We start from the raw sequence: 12,518 nt of genomic DNA, 5'->3' as shown, positions 1-12,518 counted from the left end.
CACTAAGATTCTGAGTAAGAATCTTACTGACATGGAGATTATATTCTAGTAAAGCAAAAAATGATAAGCATGCTGAATAACAAAGCTAACCATTTTCGGCTGCAATAAGCCTTAAGAAAGAAGTTTAAGTGGGGAATGAACTGCTAAAGCTAATGAATGACCAAGTGAAAGCTTTTTGAGAAGGAACCTGTAATGAGATCTGAATGATAAAAATGAGAAATTTGGGTGATGTTCTCAGACAGAACTTCTCTTTCTTTTAATATAGCAAATGGTTTCCTCTGGAATATCAACTACACTGATAATATATAAGTAGCAGAGATAAGGGAAACTGAGTTTAAAACCCAATAGTAAATACCAAGGTGTTTATAAATACATACAATCTAAACTCTTTAATTTAAACCTCAGGTTGACTAATAATGTGGGAGCAAGAACAGCAGGTTTTTAGTGAGGCTTCAAATATCCTGGGGTAATGTAACAAGAATCGTATTTTATTTGTCCTCGAATGACTTGGAATTGTCTAAAATGCCAAGAAGAAAAAAATACCTCATTTTGTTTTTAATATTTGGGTAGATATTGGTAATAATAGTAATGAATACTTTCATGCCCAGCAGCTACTGATGCTGTTTGTATCATTAAGGTAGATGCAGTATGCATTACTACACTCAGCTTAATTTTAAGATTTTAATAAAGGAAAAAGAATCTGTAGAAAGTGTGGTGCATTATCACACTTAAAGCAGCCAATTAAATTAGTCTCCTGACACAGGCTTCTTTATAAACTCATTTATCACACAAGTTAGCTTGGTCTGACCTTTCCACCCCTTCTTGGATAAGGATGGTAGCAATTTCTCAGCAGCAAAATTATTGATTTTTTTTGACAGAGTTTCTTCCCCAGTTGGATTTTCCTTCTCTTTTGTAGTTCTCTTCTTAACATCAACTTCTCAAACAGAGACTGGAGTCTCATTTAGACATTAGCAAAAAAATATGCTATTTGGAAGGATATGAGAAGTTGTACCTTAATGCTGAAGCTAATTACCCATACCCAAACAACTTATGGGGGCATTTTGTTCAATATGGAAGTGTTTCCCTTACTCAGTAAACAGAAAAAAGTGTTGATTATCTATCAAAGGTTGGCATGCTCACCAAACAAATGCCAATCCTTTTGTAGCAGTTGTGATTGTTGAACTGTTGGACCCCAGGAGCTCTGATACTTTTTCCCCCTAAATTTTAATACTGGTTCCTGCATGTCAAATGACAAGCCATTTGTCCCATACAATGTTGACACAAAACATTTGCTCAGTTAATTGAGAGTGTTTTTCTTTATCAATAGCTTTTCATCATTTGCCAAAGGCATCTCTTTCCAGGGAATAATTAGGAGGTAACTATAATATTTTACCAGACTTGAGAGAGAGTTAAGGAATAAACTATCTTAATATAAAAACTTTAGCTATAGTCAGCCTTTATAGGAGATATTTCCCAGAAAAGTAAGGGTGGACCTTGATCAAGATAGATTATACTCATAAACTGACATATTGAATTGAAATTCCCATTGTCCAACTACTTAAAGTTAATTACATTTTTTAAAGTAAGGGAGAAACAGTCATACAAGAAAAATAACTTACTTTTACTGAGTATCTATGAACTAGAAACGATGCTGGGAGCTTTACAAACATTATCTCCTTTAGCACAATGAGATGGGTCTTTAATTTTCATTCTCCATACAGCAAACTAAAGCTCAGAGAAGACAAGTAATTTATGCAATCAGCTAATGGATATTTAGCTTTGGGACCTAACATCAGACCTCTTGGACTAACTTTCATTTTCCTTCCACTTCACTGTGCTTTACTGATGGTATTAGATGATCACTGTGGTATCTACCCCTGTGGACTGACGTAGCTCAGTGATCCAAGTATTCAGATGGGCAGTTACCTTGACTTCTTTCTCAGTAGTGTTGATGGAGTGGCAGGAGATAGTTATCCCATGTTATTGAATTTTCACTCATAATCAAGAGCAGGCAGTTTACTAGTGTGGGGCCAGGGTATAAAAAATTTCAGGTCCAATGGAATAGAATAGAAGACCCAGAAATGAACCCACAGACCCATAGACACCTAACATTTGATAAGAGTGCCAAAAGCATAAGATAAAAGAAAGAAAACCTCTTCAACAAATGGTGCTGGCAAAATTGCCCATACACATACAGAAAACTGAAGCTAGATCCTTATAAATCACCCTGCACCAGAATCAATTCCAAATGTATCCATGTAAGTCAGGATAAAAAGAAAATATTACAGGAAGGGAAACACTAGGAAGGGAAGGGGAAACACTCCTAGGCATGGGTTGAAACTTCCTAAATAAAGATCTAGAATCACATAAATCAATGAAAGACTGGGTAAACGGAATTGCATCAAACTGAAGAGTTTCTCCATGTCAAAGGACATAGCTAGCAAGATAAATAGAAAGCCCATACAATGGGAGATCTTTACTAACTATGAATCAGACCAGGTCTTTATATCTAAAATACAATTAGAGCTCAAAAAATTGACCTCCCCCAAATAAATTCTCAAAGAAACAATCCAATGAATAAATGGGAAGAGAACTCTGAAGAAGAATGGCCAATAGACTCATGAAGAAATGCTCAACATCTCTAGCCATAAAAAAATGCAAATCAAAACACTGAGATTCCACCTCATCCCAGTTAGAATGGACATTACTAAGAAAACTAACAATAGCAGATACCTGGCAAGGATGTGGCCAGTAGGGAATGCTACTAAACTATTGGAGGGAATGTAAACTTATTCAACTGCTCTGGGAAGCAGTATGGAGGTTCCTCAAAAGATCTCTATGACCCAGCAATTCCACTCCTGGGCATTTATCCAAACCAAGTCCACAAACCAAGCCACCCTAAAGCCACCAGCACAATCATGTTCATTGCAGTATTGTTTACCATAGCCTAGATATGGAATCAACCTAGATGCTCTCAGTGGACAACTGAACCAATAAATGTGGTATATATACCCAACAGAATTCTATGCTTCCATCAGAAAAAAGTATATTGTGCCCTTTATAAGGAAATGGAAAGACTTGGAAATGATTACATTAAGTGAAGTAAAACAGAGCTAAAGAAACATAGATTGCATGGTTTCCTTCACCTATTGTGACTAGAATGTGTCTATAAATCTACAAGTGAACACATTGAATGGTAAAGACAGAAAATTACATGAGGACATGTTAAATTATACAGTACTTTAAACATTCATACAGTGAGACCAAAAGAGGATATTCTCACGAGAGAACCACAAAGGCTCAATAGCTACATACATATGATCATATAAAACGTTTATTGAAATGAACTCTAAGAAATGGAAACAAGAGGGCTTTTTGTTATTTTTGCTTTGTGTTTTTTGTTTGTTTTTCATCTTTGTTGCTGTTTTTCATTTCTGTACTTTTGCTTTCTATATGTGTTTATTAGTTTTGGTGAGGGTAAGGGGAAGCACAGAAACCACAGGACAAAGAGTGGACAAATGCAGCAGTGAAATTCACTAGACATTATGTTGAAAATGAACTATAAACTCGTGGGGAGATGGGTGCCAGTGGCTCACACCTTTAATCCTAGATACTCAGGAGGCTGAGATCTGAGGATTGTGGTTCAAAGCCAGCCTGGGCAGGAAAAGTCTGGGAGACTCTTATCTCCAATTAATCACAAAAAAATTGGAAGTGGCTCTATAGCTCGAGCACTCGCCTTGAGCTGAAGAGCTGAGGAACAGCACCCAGGCCCAGAGTGCAAGCCCCATGACCAAAAAGAAAAAAAAAAAACCAAACTTGTTGGAGAGGGAGGTTGGGAAGAAAAATTAGGAGAGGGAAGAGTGACACTGTCCCAAAACAAATATATTCATTATCTGACTAATGTGACTGAAACCCCTCTGTACATCACCTTTACTGTAACAACAACAACAATTAAAAACCCTCCAGGTCCTTTTACTCTTGCTATCACTGCACATAACAATGGTGGACTTTGTTTATTCATGGTAGTTGGGCTTGAATTCTAAGAAAGAATGTTATACATTTGCCTTTGCACTGGACAAACTATTATTCATAGTCTGCCAGTCCAACTGCATGAATTACTCATGGGTTCAATACCCTAATATTATAGATTACAACTCTTAGTGTTCACAAAATACTAAAGGAATAGGTTAAGGGAAGCCAATAGAGAATCCTAAATATGCCATTGCTGTGCTGTATAAACACTTTATGAGCACCAATACTGAGAGAAAAATCCTCATGTTTAGACTGCATTAAAGTTCCCTAAACACTCTGATTTTCTCAATCCAAGTTTCAAAGAAGGATCAAAATCTAAGGCAAGTTTTTAAATATGTTTGTAATAAGATTGAGAGGTAAGAATGAATCTTAGGGATTTAAATACATAGTCACATGTACGTTATAAATATATATATATGCAATATATATACACAGAATATAACATATATAGTAATGTATAAAATACAAAATATATAATACACACTATATATAGTATATCCTCTGTGTTTGTGTGTGTGTGTGTGTGTGTGTGTGTGTGTACATTTTTCTTAACCCAATCCCTATGATTTATCGTGGCTAAAGTTGACATCAAGGATCTAAATTAGTTTCAAATTTTTAAACTTCTTTTTGTTCTGACAACTAATATAATATTAACTCTCTTCTCTTTCCTCTTCCTCCTCCTCCTTTTCTTCTTCGTCCTCCTCCTTCTTCTTTTAGGAAATACACATCACAAAAGAGAAGAAAAATAAGTGATTTGTGATCTCTCATATCTATAGATATCCATTACTCACTTTCAGTATGACCAATTTTTCTGTGTTTATACTTTCAATAACACTGGAACACTGGTCAGCATGCTCAGTTTCAAGCAATGTAATGAGTTGTCACTCCTTTGAGCACCAAAGAATTTGTTGGAACCATATTTAGGTAGTTCAGAAATTCAGAAAAAAAGGTCTGGAAAACCAGATTTGAAAAGCAAGTGGGAGTAGAAATGACAAAGGGAAGTTAATAAGTCAGAGCCAGAGGCCAGATAGTACTGAGAAGTTGTTCTATGAGGCTCTTACTTGCCCAGATGAAGACCTTCCACAAACTTTTCTGACACTGACAATCTAGCAACCATGTTCATGGGATGATAATTAGGGCTCTGAAAGAACCAAAGAGAGAGAGAGAGAGAAGACAGTTTTCAAGACATCCATTGAAAAGCTGGCAGTGTGCCTCAGTACAAGTTCAAAAGCCTCAAAAACAGAGAAGCTGATGGCATAACTTAAAAAAATAGAGTATGGGCTGGGAAGGTGGCTCAGTGGTAGAGCGCTTGCCTTGCATGCATGAGGCCCTGGGTTCGATTCCTCAGCACCACATAAGCAAAAAGAAAAAAGCCAGAAGTGGCACTGTGGCTCAAGTGGTAGAGCACTAGCCTTGAGCTGAAGAGCTGAGGGACAGTGCCCAGGCCCAGAGTTCAGGTCCCACGACCGGACCCCCCCCCCAAAAAAATCTGGCAACAAAAAAATAGCGTATATTAGTTGTACAAGGGTGAGAGGTTCATTGGGACATTTCCCACATGTAAAGAATATATGCCTGTCAAGCTTCTGTGAGGCCATAGGCCTGAGAACCCAGTGAGTCACTGATGTAAGTCCTGAAGTCCTGAAAAACCTAGAGTAGGAGAAGATACATGGAAGATCCAGGAGAAGACTAGAACAGACTTGTCTTTCCTCCGCCCTTTTCTTCAGTCTTGGCCCCAAGCCAATTAGATGATCCCAGCCCACATTGAGAGTGGATCTATATTCAGTCTGCTCCTTCTTCTGTCAATTCACTCCCCAATCACATCACAGACACATCCAGAAATAGACTTTACTACCTAGATATCTCTTAAGCCAGTCAGGGTGAAACCTAAGATTAAATTTCGCAGATAAAGGTTCCACAGTTCTGGCTTGCAATTCTAAATCAAAATGGGTCTGAATAATCAGAAGGGGGCTGGATGCCTGACCAGCCCAGGCCATATGCTTGGTGCAGCTGTAAGGGAGCAGTAATAGGATGGCTCTCAATTTCTGGCCTCTGCAAAGGTAAGAATCACATGGTGGGAAATTCCCCCAAATTTGGGAAGAGAGGTTAGACGTGGAGCAGCCAAATCCCACATGATGTTTGCCACAATGAGCTCATACAGCTTTATATAGCTCTGTCTCTTGCTTTTCCCTCCTACATTAAATTGTGTCTATTTTCCTCAAGCATGTGCTATTTTTCAAAATTAAGATTTTCAATAACTGTGTAATAACAGTCTCAGTTTAATCAGTAAGAAGCATATGCCCTACTAATTGTCCCCAGTAAGGCTTGAAAAGCATAGGTGTTACAAAGGTAGAAGCATGGATCTTAGCACAGAGTTATCCCAATTCTTTTTCCAGCTTCAGCTGGCACTCAGCAGGGAGAAGACAGACTCTGGAGCTCAAGCCTTCATGTCTTGGTGCACTGTCAGAGATGGCCTAGTTAACCTGAGTGAGGTAAGGGAGTGTGGAAGAGTCAAACCCAGGAGCTTCCTCCGCCTACAAGGCAAGGACAGGCTGTGGGCACAGGCCCAGCTACAGAAGCTAGAAGTTCAATCCAATAGCAGAGGAACTCTATGCATCTGACCTAGTTGTGTTGTCAGGAACCTACAGCTTTGGAGCAGCTGACATTCAGGGACTGAAAGTCACAGCCTTTGGTGTAAGGTTCAGAGTGGCCTGAGAACTAAAACAAATTAATAAATTAATAGACAAGGTGAAATAGGCTGTAGCTTTGTAATGACTCATAATAAATAAAATGCCAATGAACCCAGGGATGAGGGTGCATGCCTTTAATTCCAGCAGTTAAGAAGCTGAGCTAGTTCAAGACCAACCTGGGCTGACCAGTAAGTTTGAGGCCAGGCTATACACAGCAGGTCCTTGATTTAAAAAAAAAAAAAAAGATGAAAGGAAGAAGGGAAGGATGGAAAGGCAAAAATGAGGGAAAGAGGAAAAGTGAGGCTGACCAAAAGAAGACACAAAATATAGCAGGGCTTCAGCGGCAGCTGAAAGGCCAGTGAAGAGAGTAGGAACAGGTTTTGCAAACTCAGATATCAGAATTATGACACCATTTTGGCTAGCTGGCTGGAACTAGGAAACTGGGTTTCAGGCTCAAGATCAAGTTGGGTTTGACTTAAGGTTGGTCTTTGAATGAAATCCAGAAATCCCCAAATGAGAACTGTCTCAGGTGCTGGAACAAAGGCCGTGGGAGCTAAGCTGTTAGTTGAAGTTGTGCCTCTGTGTATTAGAAAGTCAGGCCCAGCAAGAAAAAAGTCAGCAAACAGGGTGTGGTCATGCTCCACAGGAGGGCACTGAGAAGAACTTTGCTTCTGAGGCAGCCTGCAGTTGACCTCTTCAGTTCTTAGGATGCTGTTAAGAGGCTAGCTTCCTTTCCATGTTAGTTGATATGCCATGTTCTGATCCGCATGGAGTTCCTGAACATAAGAGTTTCAACTATTCTAGACACCATGTTAAAATAGCATGGCTCAACAAACTTTTCCCTGGAGACTCCTATCTTATAGAAAGTCTGAGACTTATTGGATGTTGGAAGATCTAGTGAGCCAAATTAGAGCCAAAACCCATATGGAATGGTGGAGTGAGAGTTCTCCAATATTAGAAAAGAATGAAAAGCTGGAAGTAAGTAAGGCTCATCTGATGAGAGATGGGAGAAGAGAATTGGAGTAGAAAGTATCATTCTACTGTATGCAACTTTATGTTTTGGGTCCATGAAATGTTAGTAGCAAGAAGATTACTCACTGTGTCTGTGGCATGTCTGACCCTGATTGACTAACAAGAGAGCACCACAAAGACCACAGTGTAATTACACTTCCTTCTGCAGCCGCATCCACACCTGACATGCTGAGTCTGCAGAGGGCTGGCTGTGAACCCAGCAAAAAAAAAAAAAAAAATGCCTTACGATAAACTGTCGTCATCATCCCTCAGGGGATATGTCACATCTGCCCACAACCATTGGACAAACCTACCTTTTTAAAAATAGATGTGTTTTTGTACTCTTGAAACTACTGATTTTCTAACTCTTTGTCATAGCCCAGCCAAGTTTGAGCTGATGGTATAAAGAGGTTTTCCACCACAAGGTTATTTAAAGTTCTTTGAGCTGCCGCCAGACCTTCATTTAGCATTTTAATAAACTTCCTGGGCCAAGGAGTAATTTTCCTGTATCCTCTTTGTCCTCAGCATGAAGTAATAGTACAAAAGAGGGTCATCATTTTTAGGCCAGTCGTCTGCATCAATTATAAAATTATCCTTATGCATAACTAGATATAAAGCCCGAGATAGAGAACAGGGAAGCAGGTTTCTTTCTGTGATTTATAATAAGAAGGGGTCATAGACACATCAAGGATTTTCAAAAGTGCCAACAGAAACATTTTTTATACAGATAGTTAGAGAGGACATTAAAAAAAAAACAGCACATACAATCAAGTTCTAGTAAGATAACCAGAATTAAATTGCCTAAACATTTGCTTACTTATGGTGTCCTTATCAGGGTCTCTCTAAAGGCAGAAGTACCAGTAGGCTCGAATGTTTACATAGTGATATGGAAATTGGCCTCCCAATCAGTTTGTTGTAAGGATCCCCAGAGAATTTTTTTTAGAACCTGCATCTCTGGGTGTAGCATGATGTCACTTTTCAGTGTTTCTAGGCACTGGGCCAAAACTCAGTTTCAGGAAAATAATTGCAAAAATGTTTAAATAATTTGCATGAGGCTTGTGAAAGCGAAGGAAAAGCTGCCTGCTCCATTCCCCAAGGAGATTTCAAGACACAATCAATGTTAGGCCGCAAAACACTGTTTAGACAGAATAATTATCAGCCCTTTCCCTTCTCTTTCATTATTAAACTGAGGCCTATTCCCTCTGAGGGTTTCACCTGGCATATGGAAATACTGTTGTTGCTAAGTCCGCTTTATGGATGTTCAAATAAGCTAAGTAAATTCACAGTTTACTGCAGGTTCATTCATGGACATAATTTGACATGAGAAGTTGCATCCTTGTCATGATTAGCTTTGTTGTTGTTGTTGTTTCTCTTTGTCTTCTCATCACCTAGACTAGAATTATATGCAATGGCTTCAAACCATGTGAAGAACTCTTTGAAAAGCTATCCTAATGTTCAGTTCAGGTCTTTAATTGTTGACTCCTTAAAACAGAACTCAACGACTCCTAAGTGACAGCCTCATCGAAACTATGCATGTAAGGACCCAGTGGGTGAAAATTGGGTTGATACAGAGACTGAAAACACATTTAAATTGTATTAGTGCTATCAATGACCAAATTACTGTACAGTTATTACTTTAGGGAAATACACAAAGTATTATTTGAATTGAATCAAAGTTATTCTTACAAAGACTCTTGAAATGGCGTTATCTGATTTAAAGAGTCATGGCTACCTATCATATGGTATTTTATTGATTTTGATAGTTCAGAAATGGACACATTGAATAAGTGACAGTGTTAGACTGCAAATACAATTTTCCTTCCCTCTCACCTCCCTGCATCTCTTACAACACGCATGGCCCCCCACAACACCTATTCAAGCCCACTCTGCAAACTAGCTTTCATAGACTTTCATACATATGTCTATCAGTGTATCTACACAAACATCTACACAGAAATATACATAGAGATAGAGATAGCTAGATATAGATAAAATTCTTAGCTAACAAAATGTTTCTGGGTATTTTTAATCATAAAATGACACTTAGATCAGTACTTAAAATGTCTCATTTTAGCTGAGCACAGTGACTCATGCCTATAATCCCAGCTACTTAGGCTGAGACTGGAAGAGAGCAAATCTGAGGCCAGCCTTGACTACATAGAGATATTTTGTTTTAAAAAAGTCTAGTTTTGTGTAATAGTAAATTTGAAACACTGACTTAAAACATCTTTTCCTTATTTGGCCCTTCAGTGGGAAATATTGAGAAGTTGGCTAACTCTGTTTTCTCTCCCTTTGCACTCTAAATGTGATTTCCAACCACTCTAGAGTTGGAATGTGAGGAAGGGAAAAAAGAAAGATAAAGAAACAGATGAAAGTTTTACTTGAATGGTACACTGTTCAAATCTGATATAATTTAAGCTGACTTTTCTCTCATAGGCACTTCAGTGGATTAAAAAAATATTGTATCATGGGCATTTATTTCAACAAACATACTTAAAAAAATAGGAATATTGGCCATGCACTAGTGGCTTATGCTTGTAATTATAACTATTCAGGAGAATAAGATCTGAGGATTGAGGTTCAAAGCCAGCCCGGGCAGGAAAAAGTACATGAGACTCTTATCTCCAATTAACTACCAGAAAATCGTAAGTAGGGCCATGGCTCAAAGTGGTAGAGTGCTATCCTTGAGTGAAAGAGCTCAGGGACAGTGCCCAGGCCCTGAGTTCAAGCCCCACAACCTACCAAAAAAATGGGAATTGAGTGGGAAATGGGGGAGAAGTTGGGGGAGAATGATGGGAGGGATGGCATTGAAACAGATCTGTTGAACTGAAACCCCTTTATTTATACAACTACTTACAGATGATCATTTTAAAAAGGGAATATATCTTACCTAGCTAATCTTTTCTGATTTCTTTGTTAGCCTCTGAATATCATGCAGGTATCTTAGTCCCTTTATGCTGAAGTTTCTTCATCTTTTCAGGTAAGATTGAACTTTAAACAATTCCAGGTTTCCTTGCTCATTCTTGGCTCAGATTGTTAATAAAACACTGACCTGATATCCATGGTACTAGTGTTACTAGGTTATACCAGCTATGCTGTGACTAAAGATAACAACAACAGCAACAACAAATATATATATATATATATATATTTATATATATATATATATATATAATTAATTAATATATTCACATGTGACATTCCAACTGTATAAAGAACACATTTTGGATGGTCCCCAAATGAGAAAGTATCTCTACCCTTGAATAGAATCTTTTAACTCCCTTAATATTGGCTCTTTAAGAACTCTTTTCAAAGACAGTCTTTTGGCCTGTCTAACATGTGTTTTGTGTGTGTGTGTGTGTGTGTGTGTGTGTGTGTGTGTGTGTGTGTGTGTGCTGAATTTAGTAGCTTTGATCAACTCTTTTGTGAATCTGCTTAGATGACCTCATAACTCACTTTGGAAGGTTGTGACACAGAATTGTGCATGAATACTGCAAATGATTTTGTAAGTTTTATATTACATAAAATGGCAGGCTTAGGAGATGAGTGAATACTGACATTCAGCTTTCCTCCTCTAGTAAAACATAATGTGAGGAAAGCACTTTTCAATTTATTTGCCCACAGGGTTTTTTTTTCCTTTGTCTTATTTGTACAAGGGCATCTATTGACTTGAAACTCTGGTTGAAACTGAGACAGAATCTTATTTAAAATTCCATTTTAGTTAGATGAATTCCATGATTAGCGGTTTCCCTTTATGACCACCTTCTCATAATCCCTGACAAGTGTGCAGCATGACCTCAGAATGTTACCAACAGCCCAAAGGACAGCCATTGGTATCCTACTACTTATTATTAGAACAAAACATGAGATTTTTCAAGCAGAGGTTTTTTTTTCAATCAGGGTGCCAGCACTTCAATGGGGAACCATCTTTTCAACAAAAGGTACTCAAACAACTGGATACTCACATACAAAAATAAATAAATAAAAAGGCCCTAACTCACAGCAGGTGCAAAATCGATTCTAGCCTCGAGCTGGTTGCTGACACCTACAATTGTAGCCAGTCAGGATGCTAAAATCTGGAGGATCTTGGTTTAATGCCAACCTGGGTAATAAAAGTTTTCTAGACTCCATTTCCAAAATAACAAGCACGAAGAGCAAAGCTAGAGTTGTGGTTCAGGTGGTACAGCACTAGCATAGCCAGCTTAAGGCTGTGAGTTCCAACCCAATTACTACAAGCAAAAATAAATAAATAAATAAATGGATTATTGACTGAATATAAAAATAAAGACTATAAAACTCTAAGGAAAGATTTTTCAAAAGAGGCAAAGCTTTGTGTTCTCAGGTTAGACAATAGTTTCTTAGAGATGGCACCCAAATAACAAATAGCTTGAAGATAAAAGTAGATACATTAGACTGTGTTATGGTTTGAATAGGATATGGTCTCCATAGGTTCATGTATTGAGGGCTTGGATGCTAGTTGATAGGCTTTGGGAAATGATTGGATCCTGAAAGCTCTAACTTACTCAAAGGATCAAGCCCTTGATGGATTCATGACATGATGGTAATTATTGGGAGATGGTAAAATGTGGGAAGTGGAACTTAGTAAGAAAAAATGGGGGGCTAAGAAGGTGGCTCAGTGGTAGAGCGCTTGCCTTGCATACATGAGGCCCTGGGTTCGATTCCTCAGCACCACATAAGCAAATAGAAAAAAGCCGGAAGTGGCGCTGTGGCTCAAGTGGTAGAGCGCTAGCCTTGAGCTGAAGAGCTGAGGGACAGCGCCCAGGCCCA

This window comes from Dipodomys ordii, unplaced genomic scaffold (genome assembly GCF_000151885.1).
Source record: "Dipodomys ordii isolate 6190 unplaced genomic scaffold, Dord_2.0 Scaffold28, whole genome shotgun sequence".
Lineage (NCBI taxonomy): Eukaryota > Metazoa > Chordata > Mammalia > Rodentia > Heteromyidae > Dipodomys > Dipodomys ordii.
The sequence above is the reverse complement of the archived record's forward strand: the minus strand, read 5'-3'. Positions refer to the sequence as shown.